Here is a 16,719-nt window from a genome sequence, read left to right on the forward strand (position 1 = left end):
CAGTTAATTTGTTTGTAAATTTGATTGTTATTGTAAGAAGAACATATTGTACATGATGCTACTTACATGATACTACTTGACGATTTACTATTTGTATCTCTGTATCTTGGGTTTTATCATTACACCCCAAGAAACTTAACCCTCTCAGCTCTTTTGAGGGTAGGGAGAAGAATATGAAAACTTTACTATTTTTTCTTTTGTGTCTCTATTTTAATTAAATTTTACATGTATTTATTAAATACCTACTGTGTATCCAGTACTGTGAGGAATATATATATATATATATATTCCATATATATATGGAGAGGCAACTAGAGAACAGTTCAAGGTTACATGAAATCAAATTTGAGACTGTGTGATGAGACCATATAAGGAGAAGACCTCTGTGGGTCTTCATACAGTAGGAGATGGGACTCTTGTCCTCCTGAGAGCCAAGGCTTTGCCTGCATAGGGACCAGAGACTTAGAAAGAAGCCCCTGGAATCATTCTGCAGTTTCTTTCTGCTTAGAAGTTGCAGAAACTTGTCTGTTGCAAGTTGTTAATATTATAGTATTGGCTTGACAGGATAGACCAAGCTTCCAATTTCCTTTGTTATCTAAAGCAATTTACAGACCAGAAGTATGACTGCACGGCTTTTATGAAATGGTCTGATTTCATTGATCAGCCACTCTGAGATTATGTTTTCATTTCTGTAGCTACTGCTAACCCTTCTTTCTGTTATAATATTTCAGGAAGTAACTATTAAAACGTTTTACCATGGAGATGTTAAGATATAAGTGGGCAGGGCTCTGAGTAGGAAGAGAAATACCACAACTCATGATTGCTCTACTCAAAAGTTGTTCATTTCAAGTTAGGCTAGAATTCCATATGAGTGGGCAGGGCTCTGAGTAGGAAGAGAAATACCACAACTCATGATTGCTGTACTCAAAAGTTATTCATTTCAGGTTAGACTAGAATTCCATAGATCATCTCTTTCATCTTAACTGTGTAATGTTTCCAAATAATGACACTATTAAGAGCAGACGGCCTAATGAACGTTTAGAGGGAGGGTTTAACTGGTCATATTTTCATTAGGCTTCCAGTGTGCTTCCGGGTTTTACCCACCACCTCCCTGTGTGTAATACAAACTGCACACACTCAACAGATGGCCCAGCTCAAGGTTCATGCTTCCAGAACTCTGGAGTTTGGCCACATGACCTCTTGCCACATGTACAGAATCATGTAAGGAAGCATGCAGGATATAGACTTGATCCTGAACAAAAGCCAAAAAGTGATGATGAATACTGAGTGCCTGAGTTTCAATAAGAGGGGAGTCAAAATCACTCTCATAAGGACATAGGCAGCTCTGGCAGAGGTCTCCCAAACAGCTTCTTATGGATTCAGTAGTGATGAAATCCTCTGTGGCAAACAGTCCACTCTAATTAATGTTTCATCCAAACTGTAAGCATATCTGAGTGACTCCAGCAGCAACAATGACATGAAAATCTAACACCTCATTGCACAGTGTGCTAGTTATTAAGCTATTGTCTCACAGCTCTCAACTCACTCCTTTAAAGATGTTGCTTTGTGATGCTGTGTTTGGAACGTTGCAAGCTATATTTTTCTTTTGCCAGCTAGATTTCTGATAGGTTCTGACAATATGGAAAATAAAGGGATTCTGGGAGGCCACAGCAGGAAGAAGGGACTTGCTTCTTCCTGCTTTCTTTCTGTTCCTGTCAGTGTTGCCTTGGCAGTAGCCCTTCATCCTGGCAGCAGTAGCTGGCTGCACTTTCCAGCTCTTTTCCCTATTCCAATAGTCAGTCTTATCATGTTCCCTCAGAGATACCAGAAGCAGCTAGCTGTCATCCTCTTCTCAGAGGACTAGGTCCTACCTCCATGGGACAAGTCCTCCAACTCTCTAGGTTCTGACAACCCCAACCTCTTCCCTTTGTTTCCCCACCCTGAGAGGTGGTGGCTACTTCCTGAAGATATTATCTAATTTTTTTCAACTCTCTAACACCTCTGCAGCCCATCCCTTATATTAAACCTTCTCTGTCACAATAATGAATGTGGTTTCCGTTTTCCTGCCTGGATCTCGACTAATATTTACACCATTAACCCATATACAAGGACAGTGGAAGACAAATACACTACTGTGGGCCAGTGGTAACAGAAAAGGTAAAAAAGAACCAGCAAGGACCATCTTAGCTCCCTAAAATTTATTAATCAACAGCTTCCCCTATAGTCCAAGGCACATCCTAAGTATATCCCAAATATCTATACAGATAATGAAGTTGTGATGAAAGTTCAGAAATTCACTGTGCTTGGATGTAATGAAGTTTTATTTTATTTTATTTTAAAGATGTGGGGTACAATTCAGGATTAGGTACATAATGCAGGTAATATTTGGGCCTCCCATTGGTCCTCACTTCACCTGGCTTAGGATCAGGTACTTTTATTGATGTTATGTGCCCCCCCCACCAGTGTCCTGCTACTGCCAATCTCTTTCATGTAGTATTATGATAAATATTCAGGATCCACTTGTGAGTAAGAACACGTGGTACTCAGTTCTTTGTTTCTGTGAGAGATCACTGAGTATGATAGACTCTAAGGATGTTATTAAGTTAGTTGTGATTGACTTTAGTCTTTTGAAATGCCATGTTGATGTTATTATTCCCAGAAACTTCTCATTCTTGTGATCTTTTTTTTTTGAGTTGGAGTCTCACTCTGTCACCCAGACTGGAGTGCAGTGGCCGCTCCCGGCCACCGCAGCCTCGACCTGCTGGGCTCCGGCAATCCTTCCGCCTCAGCCTTCCAAGTAGCTGGAACTACAGGCGCGCGCTACCACGCCTGACTAATTTTTTGATTTATTGTAGAGGTGAGGTCTCGCCAAGTTGTCCAGGCGGGGCTCAGGCAATCCACTCACCTCAGCCTCCCAAAGCGCGGGATTACAGGCGGAGCCACCGAGTCCGGCTTCTTGTGATTTTTAAGGATGGTTTCACGATGGATCATGTGATTATCCCATTTGCCTTTTGAAATTTTATTATGTTTTTTTTTTTTGTCACCCAGGCTGAAGTGCAGAGGCATGATCACGACGATCACAACGCACAGCAGTCTTGACCTCCTGGGCTCAGGCGATTCTTTCACCTCAGCATCCCTAATAGCTGGGACTACAGGTGCATGCCACCAAACCTGGTTAATTTGAAGACACAATTTTGTACTGAATGGTTTATGAGGTTGCCCCACAACATTTCCTACATGCTTGGGATTTATTTATTAATTAGATATTTACTACTAAATATCTTTTATACTTGCTCTTGCTAGTTTCCTTGTCAGATATTGGGGTTGCTCCTTCAGAATTCTCTTCTCCTTGATTTAGAGTTGGAAGTGTATTTTGAGGTAGACCAAATGAAACCTTTGTTCTTTTTATGTATCTCAAGACAAACACCTCTCAACAGGTATAGCCTGTTAGTAAATGTTTTATATTTCCCCTTGTTCACTTTTCCAAATACACAAACTTTTCATAAAAAGATGGCACTCCTGCTGACAGCAAACAGAGCTTTCTGAATTGTTATTTCCACTTGATAAACATAGGTTGGCACTGATTCATGCACTTTCCCTTCCCATAGTTAATAGGGAGTGGGGCCATCTTCTCTTATGTGAACTGTGGCTACAGCCTCCTAACAGTTCTCTCTTCTCCTTATCTCCTCTTCCAAGACCCGTTGCCACCAAAGCACTGTTTGGGTCATCCTTTTTTCCCCCTGAAAAGCTTTCTATGCCTCTCCATTGTACGCTGACTACGTGTTTACTTCCAGAGCCCAGTATGCCAGCTCCCCCATGCTTGCCTCTCCAGGCTTATCTCCCGCTAGCTTCCCAGAGGAACCTGTGCTTCAGCAATGCTGGTCCCTAGTGGATATTCCACCCATCTATGTGCTTTTCTTCATGCCGGCACCCCTGATTGAAATGCCTTTCTTTTCTCCCCAGTTTCTTCCTGCCTTCCAGGATTCAAACACTACCTGCCCCTGCTCTTCCTCCCCATCTTCTTTTCAGCCCAGTTGGAAATGGCCTCTGCCTCTTCTGAGTTTCTACAGCTCCTTCTTTACATAAGTACATGGCAATATTCTGGCATGAGAGTTACTTGTGTGCGTATCTTATCTGTCCTATTAGACTGTGAATTTCAATCAGCACTGTATCCCCAGTCCTTAGCACAAGACTCTGATAGTTATCGAATGAAGGATAGTCTGAAATTTAGTTTGGCCAACTGACTTGCATTGGGACTTAGCCCAGGATGTTGGTTCTAAAGCCTCTAGACAGTAACTACTGAATTTACCAACCGGGTATATCTGTATCTCAGAGAGCTTCAGGTTCACCTCAGGTCATGGCGCCTGCCAAGAAAAATGTGTAGAAGACTGAGTGGTTCAAAAGTAGTTTGCAAGCTTTGCATCTTGTGACTTATTCTGAACTTTGAGGATGCTTTTCCTCTGGTGCTTAATAGTTTTAATAAGAGCTAACGTGCCATTGTCCTTTGTGTGGAAAGAGGACACTGCTGAGGGAGTTTTATTTATGTGATAAATTATGTTTTCGATATAGCATTGAGCACGGTACTTGACTTTTATTTTAAAGCCCCTGACAACTCTGGCTATTTGCTTGTGTGCAGACATTTCAGCAGAATTTGGGTATGCTAGAGTTGAAAATGTTGGCCTGCTGTTCTCCACTTCTTATATAAACAACCCGAGCTGTCACTTTGGAGGCAGCAATGCAAATGTCTCTGATAACAGGTTATTATATTGCGATTTTGCCAAAGAGATGCAGGCCTGAAAGGTGCAGTTTTAAAAAAAAGGTTTAAATAAATGTGGAGAAAGGAAATTATATTTAAACAAACTATGTGGATGATCTTACTGCATTATTTCTCCCAGTTTATCATTTTGTTAAATTTGGGTTCTTATATAATAAACTTAAGAAAACTGATAGATATGTTTGAAAGTTGAATATCTTGATAAAAACAAGAATCTTTGGGTAGACAAACAACTCAGGCTTCAAAAATCCTAGGATACTGTTTCCTTTCCCTTCCTCCCTCCCTTCCTTCCTTCCTTAAAAAAAAAATCTTTATTGAAAAATGTTTTTAAAGATGAAGGTCTGTCTATGTTGCCCAGGCTGGTCTCAAACTTCTGGACTCAGATGTTCCCAGACTCCTGAGTAGCTGGGATTATAGGTATGAAACACTGTACCCAGCTACTTTCTTCTTATGATACATCAGCTTCATAACTTCTTTCCTTTTGATTTCCCACTTAGCTGAGAGCCTTTTTGTTTTGTCTTGGAAGAGTCATGTTCTTCATATTGACCTAGATAAACTCTGTCTTCTTTCTTATCTACTCTAATATTTATTTTTTTGTGTGAAATTGACCCACCTAAAATGACTCCAGCCCACCTACTGAATGAGTTGCTTTTTTTTACTTCTTGATTTCAAAAAGATGGAAGATGATTTAAAATCTCAAATTCACAGAAGTATGAAACTCATACTACATTTCAGCCTTAGCTTTATGGTCAGCATGACACTACTTGAAAGCAGAAAGAAAATAAAGTATTGGGGGCATCATTCAATGACTACAGTGAACATCCATTAAGTGATCTAGATAGAGCTTCACATCAGTGTTAGGCAGATGAAACATTCTGTGAAGGTTACAGCAGGTTAAGACCAGTCTCTGGAGCATACGTTTGCTACATCCCATCAAATTCACCTATAGATATATGCATCTCTGCAAACGATAAACCTTTGTGAAAAGGACAGAAGGGAAGATCACATAAATTCTGTGTCGGTTCCACTTTGTTTCTTGGTTCTTCTTATTCCATTTTTGTAAATTATCAGTTCAATTTTTCTATATTATAAGTGGATGGTCAAATAATAATACTACTAGTATTAGTAGTAGAAATAATAATAATAATCTACTGAGCACTTATGAGCCAAACACTTTGCTAAGTGATTCATGCATATTGCCTCACTGAATCCTTACAACTTCCCTATGGGGAAGATAACCTTATCATTTCCTTTTACAGATAAACATTTTTTTTCTCAGGGGCACTCATCTAGCAAGTGGTGGAAGCAGGATTTAAACCCAGGCAGTCTCTGTTCCCAAACCACTATGCTTTACTCAGTTTTTATATTCATATAATTATGAAGGAGAGTCTACCCTAAAGGCCTGATTTTGTCTCTTGCATCCTCTATTAAAGGATTAGAAAAAGGTCTGGCTCTCCTTTGCAGTTCCAGAAGGTATTTTTCTGCATTTGACACAGCCAGGAGACTAGGTTTGGGCTGCATAAGCAATAAATAGCATTATCCCAAAATGCATTTAAATTAGAGACTGACAGCCACAGATATTACAAAATCAAAATAACCACCTTGCAGACAATTTGTTCTTGTGTCCTCCAGTTTTAGCAAGTGTATGATGAATCAACAGAAAATATTTCATGAAGATGCCAATTAACATCTTACATCATCCCTTATATTTGTTAAGCACTTCATACTTTTCCAAGTGCTTTCACATTTAAAAAAGAGAGGCCACTTAATCAACAATTGGGTCGTTTATTGAATTAGCCTTCATAAGGAGGAATGATTAGCTAGCTCTAAATTTCTAGTGTCAGTTTTCTATGTGTAGTGCTGAATCTGAAATTATAGAGAACCCTCTTTTGGGTCAAGAAGTAGACAAAAATGATTTAACTCTGCTCCATATTACCATCTTTTAGAGGAGTGCAGAATAAATGATTCAGAATGAGATGTTATTTTTCTAAAATATAGAAATGGCAACTACAAGTAGTGTTTATTTAGCATTATTATGTAATTTTCACCCATAAACTCTAATGGAGTTCTCATTTACAGGTGAGTAATATTGTGGAAAGCCACTAGGGACTTCTAAAGAAAACTTTTTTTTTTTTTGAGTTGGAGTCTCACTCTGTCACCCAGACTGGAGTGCAGTGGCCACTGCCGGCCACTGCAGCCTCGACCTGCTGGGCTCCGGCGATCCTCCCGCTTCAGCCTTCCAAGTAGCCGGAATTAAAGGCATGCACTACCATGCTCGGCTGATTTTTTGATTTATTGTAGAGATGAGGTCTCGCTGCCCAGGCGGGTCTCGAACCCGCGAGCTCAGGCAATCCACTCACCTCAGCCTCCCAAAGGTGTGGGATTACAGGCTGAGCCACCGAGCCCGTCTTAAAGAAAACTTTTTAAATGGCTTTTGGTGCTGTTGTCAAATCATAGTCTACACAATCCTAGCTGCCATCTCATGCTCTGACAGCATAATTTGGTTCCAATGTAGATATAAATTTGTGCCACTTTTTTTCTATATGCCAATCTAGCTGGTATGGCAAATGAACACGTAGAAGCCAAAGTTACATGTACATATGGTCTCTTTCTTCAGTTCTAATCAGCACCAACAATTTACAGCTGTAAGTACCTTTCACAAAAGAAAATTTATTTCATATATGAATTTATTTCATATATTTCATATAGCTATCATGACAGCCTTAGGACACATTATGTGTTTTTATCCTACTTTTTACTTATGAGTAAACTCTGACTCAGAGACCTTAAATAACTTGCCTGAGGTCGCACTGCCAATAAATGACGGAATATGGACTCACATTCAGGATTGTCTATGTTCTTTCTATTAGAACATGCTAACTTACTCAAAAGGAAATGGGTGAATTAGGCAATTGTCCAGTGAACTTTGGTAAAATATGCTCCTGTACTCTTGAAGAAATATGAATTATTGTTCCAGGCTTATAAGCATGTCTGGTAGGAAGTGTGCTCATTTTTATTCAATAGTCATCACTTTCTAATTTAAATGCATTCCCATTTAAGGTTATTGACATATCGAGGTCTTTGGGAAGAGTGTGGCTAAGTCAGCAATGCCTTCCTGTTATAGTTGATGTAGACTGAGCTCCCTGTTTATCTTGTAGAGACGAACACTTTCCCCATCACTCCCATTTCTGCGTTTATAATCTGAGCCTTTGGATCAGCAGGAGGGACTGGTTGTGATGGGCGGTTTGACTGAGTGCATGTGGCTCAAATGAATAGAACAGAACACTGTAGATTTAGGATGCTTATCTGGACTCCTGCAACAACTAATTGCTGGGCAGTTAGATTGTTGCACTACTGATGTTGTCCAGGCATAAGAACTGTGAGACTAAATGGTAAAACCCATTAGAGGGTTGGTTGATATGACTTTTAATGTCATTTGATCCATTAGTTGATAGTTCCTATAAAAATGATTGATTCAGTTGGTTTAACTAACCATGACCAATTAGGATAGAGTAAACATTTGATACAAGGGCCACCAAGTAAATTTTATGGTTCTATTCTACTACTCCCCAGGCCTCATTAATTTGCTGTTTGATCTCTCCACTCTCTAATCTTCTCTTATTTTTTCTGTCATCTCTCTTTTTTCTCCACATAGCTGTGCCTGTTGCCCACTGGTATTGTTGGTCCCTGAGAGATGGGAAATTTCACATAACTTGCTTTCATCTACTCTGTCTTGCTGTTTACCTGCAATTCACTCTTTCCTTCTAACACATATTCCTGTGTCTCAATTATCTGGAGTGTGGCCACAGACCTTTTCTTTGCTTTGATGGTGAGACAGTTCCCATAGTCACTGAAACATTGAGAGGGTGTGGTGGGGTGGGGGTGGTGAGATTTTCATCTCTGGTGGCAAGAACTTTTAAAACAAACTTTCTTTCTTTTTTTTTTTTTTTAGTGGGAGATCCCCTTATTCAAGCAAACTTATTATAATTCAGATTTTCTTGATTCCCTACAGTGCTTCACAAAATTCAGAAGTCTGTCCCTGCAGGAAATTTCACTTTTAATGGCCTTCGTTTGAAAGATCTAATTCTGTTCTCTTTCAGTGTGCACATGGTAGAGTGATGGAAGTGCACAAAGAAAAGCAAGTAACCCTTGAAGAACTTGGGTTTCAATATCATCCATACCACTCAGGGTAAAGAAGGACATTCTGTGGACATGAAAGGGTTGGCAGGGGAGAGAGGGAGAGACAATGAGACATTAGGCAAGAGCTTAAGATGGGGAAAAGAAGGTGCCTTTTCTGTTTTAAAACTACTGGTTCTTTTCCTTTTTTCTCCCCAGATTGCTGTAACTTTTCATACCTGGATGTTACTATATATATTTTGAAAACAACAGAAAATGCTGAATCCACTTGCATAAAATGGAATTGACGTTTAGATTTTGAAGCGGAGGCTTTATATTTCTTTCTATAGAGTTGTGGTTAGTTTATCTGAAGGTTGCAAAAAATTCTAAGGATGAGAGAAAATGACTTTTTTGGTTATATAAAGAGTGGACGATAACCAGGGGAGGCAGAGTTCTGCTGCTTGGAGCAGGTGTGTAATGCTGATGAATGAGAAGTTTTATGTTTTCTCTGTTAAGGAGAATGACCACAAAGAATACTGATTCAAAGTTACTAAAGCACGAGATAGGTGAAGGAATTGTAAAAGAAAACCTAACTTGTTTAACTGAGTTCACATTTTCTGGTCACAAAGAATTACCTCTTAGAGAAAAATTGCGGGTGGGATTTTAAAGTCATTTTTTTTTGATTATTGAGAAATAGCGGGCAGTAGAAGAATGTGCTGGAAAATTAGAGATGACTACACATAGTTCTGAGTTCAAGAAGAATCAGATGGCCCCACAAGCTGCACAAAGGGAGCTTCATGTTGATTTGGAAAAGATCATCTATTGTGTTATTAAACAGATGTTTCTTAGTTCTTAGATGAAGTGTTGTTTACAGATACCATGACTAGGAATAAATTTTGTCAAGTGGTTCCTATTTTCTTTTAAATGGAGTTGCCAACCTGGTAAGGTTTTCTATGATACCTTTATGGATAGGCTGGGGAGAATATAGGTATCACCTTGTTTTGACTGTGAGCCTCACTAAGAACTGTATTTTTCACCATTATCCAGTTGAAATAAAAATTTTATGAAACAATACTTACCCTTACTACACATGACACAACCTGAATTTTGTTGTGTTTTATCTTTTTAAAAGCTGGTCATAGGCCATTATATTGATTTTCCAGTCTACTATGAATCACAACCCGTAGGTGATAGTTCAAACATATGGGTTCATACTCCAACAGATAGCTAGTCTAGTGGTGCCACAATTGTGTCTTACCTATCTATCCATTAATTTTATCGTGGATGAAGGCATAAAAGGCATTTATCAAATCCAGAGATGACACAAGTCTGGGAAGAATAGTCAAGATACTGGATAATAGCAGAAGAGCACAAAGAAATGAACTGAATCAAACAACATGGAATTGAATACAGACTAAGGTAAGATTCTGCAGTATGTTGTAAATAACTGTGCAAGTACAAGATATGGAGATGAGGATGAGAGACATGGATTTCTAGTTCTCTGTAATCACATCATGTGTCAAAAGTGTGATATAACTGTGAAAAATGCAATTTAACTTTAGCAATGGTTTCTTAATCTATGCTCTTTGTTTCTTCAGCATTTTCCAAAAGTGATTTTGAGGTCACCATGCAAGCTACCATTGCGTGGGAGTAAGCCTGAAAAGGAAAGTTCTGGGACACTACCTCTTGTTTGAATCTGCTGTTTGCATCTGTTTTATAAATTTGGCTTCATTTTTTGTTTGACGTGAATGCTCTCTGGCTAAGGTTTTTTTTTTGGAAATCACTGGGAAAAAGGAAGAGAAACACAGAATATAGAATACATGAAGGGGTTGTGACAGTCTTCACTCTGCCTCAGATTAGTCACAGCAAATCTGGATTATTTTATTCATTTCTGGAAGCCACCATTTCAAAGAGATATAGATAAATGGGCACATGCTCAGAAAAGAGTGAGGAGAATGGTGAAAGAACTCAAAACCTTGCCAAGTTAGGTGCAGTTCAATGAATTGGGAGTATGACTTCGGAGGCATGAGAGAGTTGCTTTCTTATACTAAGCGGGCTGTCATTTGGAGGAGACAGTTTGATGTAGTAATTTGGTCAGAATAATGTACACTTTGACATTAGGTTAACAAGGGTTGGATCCCAACTCTGCCGACTTATTTGGTTGTGTGACCTTGACCAAGTAACTCAATTTATCCAAATCTTGTTTTTTGCATTTATTAAAAATAAGGGAACATAATACCTATCTTGAAGGATTGTCACAAGGATTAAATAAGATATATATTATAGTACTCAGTATAGTGCTTGGTTCATTAGTATATTATTTCCTAGAATATAGATTAAATTTATAACTCAGGGCCTGAAATGTTGCTGTAAGACTAGATGGTGAACGTTAAAAAAAGCTACAAAGTAAAAGTTAAAGGGATCCCAGAAGAGCTTTCCATCAGTCAGAGACCTTCAAAGATGGAATGAGCTGCCTGGGGGAGGTAGTAAATTCCCTATCACAAGAAGCATTTGAAGAGTGGTTGGATTGTTATTACATTGTGAGAATATTCTGGAGGGAAGTCTAGCATCAGATGATTGAAGAAAGGAGTAGGATTCTAAGTGGACTAGCACTCAATAGATTAAATACATGAGGACAAAGTTTGTTCCTCCAAAGAATCATCTACCCCTTCCTTCATAACCATGAATGATGCTTTCTTCCCCTTGTTAGGCCCATCTGTCAAATACGTGCCATTGGGATCCAGTGTGGAGTATACAGATCATCTAACAAGCATTTATGGAACCCTGGCTGTGTATTTGGGTGCTCTAGACAAACACATCAAAGTGTGTATCTTATGGGCAATGGATCAACAGGATTACCTGTGCATACAAAAGGTCCATTTTGCTCATATATTGTCTGATTTTTGGATGAGCACCAGACTAGCTCCAAGGAGTAAATCAGCTTTCAAATTTGCTATCCCACTAAGAGATGAGGTTTAACTTTCAATTCCATTCTAGTTAAGCACGAGATGAAAGTGAGTACCAGAGCAGGATGATTCAAAAGCAGCCAATCTCTTCATAATCAACTCATCTCCTGAAGTGAAAGGTCTGGTTGTTTATAGCAGTGCTTACAAAGGGCAGTTATGCTTCAGAGTTTATACTGAGAGTTCAGTTTCACATTTCAGTAAATCAAAAAAAATATTGATTTTGAACAAATGACTGATTTTATTGTCAGAGCAAATTTCACTTCTTGAGATGATTAGATTTTATTAAACTATTTCATAAGTGCCATTAAACACACATTCTGTGAATAAACAGGATATTCCTCACCCAAGTGGCATTTGTCACTCAGCTAAATACAATGATATTCGGTCATCTCCCATTGTCATTAAAAATGTGAAAGTTGGAACAGTGTACACTTGAGGTCAGAAAGTTTGTGCTCAAATCTTGGTCATATCAGTTAATAACTCTATGATCATAGTACAATACATAATCCTTCTGACTACGAGTTTTCTTCTCTGCAGATGGGGATAATAATACCTACCTCTCAAGGATGGTTGGGTTGTGGAGGTAAAATGCAATCATGTGAATAAGATTTTTAGCATTGTTCTTGGCACATAGTAAGCTCTTTACTAGTGGTAGCAGTTATTCTTAGAATTACTGTAGGACACAATGATCTGTTGAAGATTAGGACAAGCTACTGAAAACTGCTTCTCACTGGGGCCGAGGTTTGCCTCAAAAAAGTACAGAAGACAAAAGCTAGTAAGAGAAAGAGAACCGTTGCTTCTCATCACTTTCCAACCTCCAATTCTATGCTAGAATTGATGGGCCTATCTTTGTTGGAGATCGTTTGGTTTTGAAATGCAGGAAAGGTAACAAGAAACTGAAACTTTGGATATAGTTTTTTACAAAAACCTTCATGGAGTTGGAAGCAACCTCGAGAAAACAGCTGGTCCATCTTCCTGGCTCCAGAGAGGCCTGTTTGTCAAGTATTCATAGATTATTTCTGCCCAGTATTTGCTTGAGAAGTTTCAAAAGGTGGGAACTCCACAAAATCTTTTGATAGTATATGATGCTGCCACAAAGTCTTAGACACAGTAAGTTTTCCTCAATGTCTGATTCAAATCTTCATGCTGCAGCACAGGCCTCTATTTTCTCTCCTGTCCATTCCTGCCAGCAGAAACCATGTGCTCTCATTTAGACATTTGTCCCTGCCATCTCCCATCAATATAGTTTGATTTACTGAAATATAAAACTGAGCACTGTGTAAGCTCAGCTGGATCACTGTAAGTACTACTATAAACAACTAAGGCTTTGCTACTGGAAGGTGTTATGAAGCTCCCTACTCAGCTTTCTTCTTTCTTGCTGAAGACAGTCCATGTTCTTAAGTACAGTCATGGGAAACATCGGTTGCTAATCTGCCACAGTTGTCTAAACAGATGGGAGGCTCCCGTCACAACGGTTGAGCATCCAGGAAGCTGCACCACACACACGCTTCCTCCTGGTAAACACTGTATCCCAGTCACTCATTGATTTCATTCACTATCCTTCAGCTTTTGTCTACCTCTGCCATACCTGGATGCTGGTTTGTCCACGCCTAGGAGCTGATTTGCTTCAATGGCAAAGTCTCTTCTTCCCAACCAAACATCTCAAAGAAATTATGTATTTTCATTTTCTTCATTTCCTCACTTCCCACTATTCCACTGCAATCTGACTCCTATTCATCAGCACTCTACCCAAAACACTTTTTATCAGAATCACTAATGTAAAAACAAATGGTTTCTTTAAAAAAGCACCTTATTTTCCGTGATCTCTAAGCAGCATTTGATATTGACCCTTCCCTTATTCTTGAAAAGCTTATTTTCCTTGTCTCTTTCTCTCTCTCTTTTTTTTTTTTTACACCTTCCTGGTTTTCCGTTGACTTGCCAGGTCTTTTACTCTCAGTGTCGTTTGTGGGTTTCCATTCTTCAGCTTTCTCTTGAATATTGGTGTTCCTCAGAGTTTGGTCTTAAGCCTTCTCTTCTTTTATGTTATGTTCCCTTCTTGAGAGATCTCATCCATTCCCTCATTTGCCATTACCATGTATAAACTAATAGTAATTACAATCTAATCTGTATTTCAAACCTCAAGCTTTAGAGCTATATCCACTTGCCTGTCAGATGCCTTTACCTGGGTGACACATAGGCACCTCAGACTCAACGTACCTTAAACTGAGCCCATTATCCAACCATCACTACAACTTGTTTCTCTTCCTCCTGAATTCCCTGTCTCAGTGAATGATACCACCATTACATCCTTCCTTAATTATGACAATGTCAGTCATCAAGTTCTTTGATATTAACTCCAATATTTCAGTAATCCATCTAGCTTTCTCAATCCATACTGTGATACTTCAGGTTCGACCATTAACACTGCTTGTGTACGTAGCCTGCATAAAGCTGAGCAGCTTCATGGACAGTCTCGTCACAGAGCTATATTCCAAAGAATTCTGAACTGAACATCCAAAAAGCATTAGAAGACAACTTAATTTGTATAGTCGTCCCTTGGAAAAGCACTAATTATTTGTATATTGAGATGTGCTGTCCCTGTCACACCTGGATTACTTAAGCCTCTTAAGTGGTCTCCTTGCCTCCAGCACTAATTTTGTTCCACTTAATTCTCCAAGAATGATCTTTAAAAAATAATTTTCATGCATAATACTATTTTAAAATTGCATTTCCCTGCTTAATGCTATTACTGGCTCCTCATTGTCCACTGGATAAAATCAAAACTCTATCATGAATAAGATCCTCACCATTTCACCCCCCACTTACCTCTCTAGCTTTCTCTCTCACTACTTCTTCATATTCTTTTCACCATTGTGTCCTTTTGGTCCAGCTATATATTTGTTCACTGTGCTTGCTGAGCACTTACTATGCACGTTCAAGGAACACACAGTCTACCATGGGAGACTCATTGGACACACAGTTTGCCAACAAAAAACAATTTAAATATTAAGCATAATGATATTAAATTCCAGTAAGGGAATCATACAACACTGAAGACTAGAATCATCAGGGAAAGTTTCCATGGAAGAGGTGAGGTGTGAGAAGGTTGGGGAATGAGATTTGGATAAGAAGAGGTAATTTCAGGCTGGGGGACTGGGGCCACGAGAAGCATACGGTAGAGGGTGATAATCTGGACACTAAGGTAGAGATCAATAAGGCCTCCTGGATCTGAGCCAGTCTAGTGGACAAATTGCAGTTAATCTTTAGTATGCTTCAAGCACAAAACAGGAGATGGTGAATAGCATGAGGTAGCCTCCAAATAATTTGAACATAAAGCCTGCTTTCTTTCCTAGTAAGTCCTGCTGGCTTCTAACATTTTCTCTTATCTAATGCAATCCTTAATGTCCCCCAAATCCACTGTGTTTCTAAATCTGAAGCTAAGTAAGGAAAAGGAAAGGAAGGTACTTCAGAGAAACTGAGGCTTGGAATGAAATGCCAAAGAGAAAATGTGATTCTATCTTTTGGTTGCCAGGTTTCCTTTTCAGTGGGCTGCATTATACATCCCAACTGAAAAAGATGAGGTAGATTTTATGGTGGCAATTATGTTTGGAAAGTGTCATGTGAAAAAGAATCCATCCATGGTGATATGGATCACGTTTGTTCTATGTAGACAAATAATTCTCATTTCAGCATAACTTTTCCATACAGAAAGAGAAAAGTTGCTTAGAACTGACTAATTGGAATACTAAATGTCTTATTTTAAGTTAAAAATAACTCACAAGTGAATCATACATGTGTATCTTTTTTCTTCCCCTTCCCCCATATAAATACACTCACACCCTTCCCGTCATAAGTAGTGCTATTTTGCCTTGACTTCTGTAGAATTTTGAGTCATACAAAGTTAGACTGTTCTAGGACTTGATAGCCTGATCCACTCAAATCTTTACTAAGAATGGTTTGTTAATCTTGTCAGTTTTCCAGGCCTAATCCATTTTATTTTTATAGTTGATTATATTTGACCATTTTTCTGAGTTTCCAGGGCAGGGCAGGGCATGGACAAAGAGAAAAGAAGTCTCAAACAGGACCATTTCTAGTGTTTTAAAGAGATGTGTATGGTGGGTATAGGTGGGAGGGGATATTGGAAATAATGACTAAGGCGAGGTTTCTGGGTGATGTGTTCTCTTTACTTTCAGTGTTTTCCTAGGTTTTAGGTGGTATGACAAATGAAGTAAAAGAAATATCCTAACTGCGGAGGACACTGCTGGTTGCCTACCCCACAGCAACCTTTCCTTGACAACATAACCCTGACTTTGGTTCAGGTAGAATCAGGTAGCAGTATTCTTATAGAAGGGGAGCCAGTTCCCAAGGGTCTGAATCTTATGAAAATCACATTTCCATTTTGCCAGTAACTGGTGAAGGCATGAGCATGTGACTCAGTTCTGGTCAATGTGACACAAGAAGGAAATCTGCTGACATTTTTGCTTCTGGACATCTCATTATGTGAGATGATAAAACCTTATTGTTTAAACGACTTTTAGGCAAGTGTTTTATTTTTTTTTTATTTTTACTTATTTATTTTTTTGAGTTGCAGTCTCACTCTGTCGACAGACTGGAGTCCAGTGGCTGCTCCCGACCACTGCAGCCTCGACCTACTGGGCTCCGGCGATCCTTCCGCCTCAGCCTTCCAAGTAGCTGGAACTACAGGTGCGCGCTACCATGCCCGGCTAATTTTTTGATTTCTTGTAGAGATGAGGTCTCGCCAAGTTGCCCAGGCGGGTCTCGAACCCGCGGGCTCAGGCAATCCACTCACCTCTGCCTCCCGAAGCGCGGGATTACAGGCTGAGCCACGGAGCCTGGCTAGAC

At 39.3% G+C, this 16,719-nt stretch overlaps 1 protein-coding gene across 1 annotated transcript in view; it reads right to left on the reverse strand.

Annotated features, from left to right (window-relative positions):
* TENM1 (teneurin transmembrane protein 1) overlaps window positions 1-16,719 on the reverse strand; it is a gene marked incomplete at its 5' end in the record, with an annotated part of 121,118 nt that overhangs the window by 54,525 nt on the left and 49,874 nt on the right. The window lies entirely within an intron of this gene.

This window comes from Carlito syrichta, unplaced genomic scaffold (assembly GCF_000164805.1).
Source record: "Carlito syrichta isolate Samal-C Ts95f unplaced genomic scaffold, Tarsius_syrichta-2.0.1 Scaffold245254, whole genome shotgun sequence".
Classification (NCBI taxonomy): domain Eukaryota; kingdom Metazoa; phylum Chordata; class Mammalia; order Primates; family Tarsiidae; genus Carlito; species Carlito syrichta.